Here is a 3,044-nt window from a genome sequence, read left to right on the forward strand (position 1 = left end):
ATGTGGTTGTCGGAATTCCCTGGTGGTCCAGTGGTTAGGACTCCACACTTTCACTGCTGAGTGTACAGTTTCAATCCTGCACCCTGCAAGCCATGAGGCGTGGCCAAAAAAAGAAAATTTGGTTGTCTTACAAATAGCCGATACTATCAACACTACACAGTGTCAGCTGTTTGTAAGACAACCAAATTTTTATCACATCATATTACTTCGACTTGATGTTTAATTCGAAGTTTTAAAATTTTTATCGAAGTATAACATACACATGGAAAACTATGCATAAGTGTGCAACTCAATTAATTTTCACAACCTAAAAGCATCCATGTAACCAGCACTCTCACCAAGAAACAGGACATGACCATCATCCAAAAGCCCACCTCATGCCCCTTACCCAATTCCCCAGGATAACAGCATCCTCATTTCTGACAGCGTTGACTCATTTTGCCTGTTTTCAAATTTTCTATAAATGGAATCATACACTATGTCTCTTTTGTGTCATCCTTTGCTCAGTATTAAGTTTGTGAGCTCCATTCAGATTATTGGGGGTGGTTGTAGGTCATTCTGATTGCTGTATAGTATCCCATGTGTGACTGTTTCAAAATTTAGTCATGCAGTGTGATTATCGATGGGCATTGTGGCTGTTTTCCAGTTTTTCCCTGTTCAGACAGTGGTGCTGTGAACTTTCTTATACATGTCTTTGGTGGACAGAGGGACATATTTCTGTTGGACTTATACCTAGAAGGTGGATTGCTGAGTCAGAGGATTTGAATAAGTCAGCCTTGGTAGACATTGCTCAACAGTAGTGGTTGTACAGATTTACACTCCCACCAGCGTTGTGCGACAGTGCATGTTTCTTATCCTTGCCAACACTTCATATTATGTCTTTTTTCATCTGATTCCTTCCGTTAGGTGTGGTATTACATCATGGAGATACTACATTTCGATTTTAATTTAACTTAATTTTTTAAAACAGAATGTGTTTTATTTGAATACTGAATACGTTCTGTTGGTACAGAGTGTGCTGAGGCTGAAGTTTTTTAAGGAAAAAAAAAGGCAGTAATACAATTAAAATGGAAAAAAAATGATTTCAAATATAACACAAATGACAAATAGATAACATTAGCATTCTGTGAAGCCCACTTAAGGGGCATTCCATCATCTGCTAAGTTGTAGTTTAATTTAAACTTATTTCAGACATGAGTATTTGGAACTATCAAAAAAAATACCACATCTATAAAACATGACAGCAAATTAAAGAGTGTATCACAATTTATTAAATATCTTTAATGAAACCAGTATGTGATAATTAGAAAACAGTTAAACCATTTGTTTAAAAAAAACCCTTAAACTATTGTCCATATTAGAGGTGATGGTATGTCTTTTATAGTTTGTAACATAAAATAAGACCATGTTGAACTTTCCATATTGAAATTTATCTTTTCAATACAAAGAATAGGCTCTGCCCGTTACATCAGAATGACACGAATTTAGGTTTCAGTTCCTCCGAATTCTCAGAGTGAGACAAGAGCAGCGATAAGACAAGTCTCAGAAGCATCTTGAGGCTTAAACCTGCAGCCAGCCCAGCTGGCATGATTTTCTTGGATCTCTTAAACCTCACCCCCATTGTGGTATCCAGGAAGAAAGCTGTAAACAGTGATCGTTTTACACCTCGCTTGTCATTGGAGACACAGTAAGCTCCATAACCAGCCGAAAATCCAACAAAAAGACCAGCAATCAAAGATGGAACACCACCTCTCTGCTTATATCCCCAAATGCTTACGGATGCCACCAGGGCTGCATAACGAAAACCAACCATGTCCATTGGCAAGGTCAAGTCTGGTGTAGAGTTACTTCCGTTGAATTTCTCTCTCCTCTGGGCCAGTCCAACTCCTTGAGGACTAAGCTCAGGTTCAGTTCGTCCTGTCTTTCTCACAGCATCAACCTCACTGCCAAGCACTAGGCAGGTGCTCCGTAAATACTTGCTACGGTCTGGAAGCTGACCCCGCCGCCAGCGCCTTCTGACTCTGTGTGCTACCTCTCAGCACTCTCAATTTTAATTTTAGTAGTTGGAAGCTGAGCCTCTTGGCATCACTAGCCTCTAGATTAAACGCTGATTTTCACACTAAAATTGGCTTTGTTGTCCCTAGTTCCCACCTACATAAACGCAGGACCTTAACGCCCGCTTCAGAGCCACCTGGTTATTTCTGATTTTCCATTTAGCCCAGAGGACACTGCTTCTGGATTTTGTCCCTGACCACTCGGTAGTGTTTGGTACCCACGAGACATGTGGTGAGGCATGAGGCGTGGTTCACTCAGAACCACGGATGCCGAGCCCCTAAGTGTACCATGTCTCCACCAAGAGCGGTTCTGCCCAGCACAACAAATGCTGCCAAGGTCCAGGGCTACTGAAGAGCGTTCTGTTCTCCCTTCACGAGAGTCATATTCTGAGTTCCACTATAAGAGATTCTTTGTTACCTGGGCCCCAAAGCATTATCTCTGCCTCCACGTGCATCCTCTTGTCCTGACCCAGCTGGCCAAATCCCATGTTCCGGATCCTGTGTCATGACCTTCCTCTCTCCCTGGGTTAATTATACTTGATTGCTAGAGGGGCTTGGAAAAAACATCTCCTACTGGCCTCTTCATCCGTCACTTCCTTCCTCCCATTTCTGACCCAGGAACTGCCTCCCATGAGTGGGTGCCTTCATCTAACTCCAACTGGTCTCCAAATCACAATTTAGCATAGCCTGGGATATTACGCTATAAAAACGTTGTTTTTCTGAGAGGAGGGATACTTTGGAAGTTAGAAAATTATGAGCTGTCCATGATATAAAGAAGTATATCTGCATTCTCTCACTGAGTCACAGGACTACACAAGGTCGATAGTCCCCAGGAAATGGAGTGGCACCTGGACTCTTGAAATTGGATATGTTCAACCTTCAATACCCAGGCACCTAATGTCTACAGATTTGCCAATATCTGTAAAGAATGACTGCAATAAGAATCTTCTCTAGTCCTGGTTTTAATTTTATTAACTGGGTAGATTGTCA

At 41.6% G+C, this 3,044-nt stretch overlaps 1 pseudogene; it reads right to left on the reverse strand.

The window, feature by feature from the left end:
- Positions 1–1,468: 1,468 nt before the first annotated feature.
- LOC136135368 (transmembrane protein 14A pseudogene) lies at positions 1,469–1,819 on the reverse strand (annotated as a pseudogene).
- Between the last annotated feature and the right edge of the window lie 1,225 nt (positions 1,820–3,044).

This window comes from Phocoena phocoena, chromosome 15, assembly GCF_963924675.1.
Source record: "Phocoena phocoena chromosome 15, mPhoPho1.1, whole genome shotgun sequence".
Taxonomy (NCBI): domain Eukaryota; kingdom Metazoa; phylum Chordata; class Mammalia; order Artiodactyla; family Phocoenidae; genus Phocoena; species Phocoena phocoena.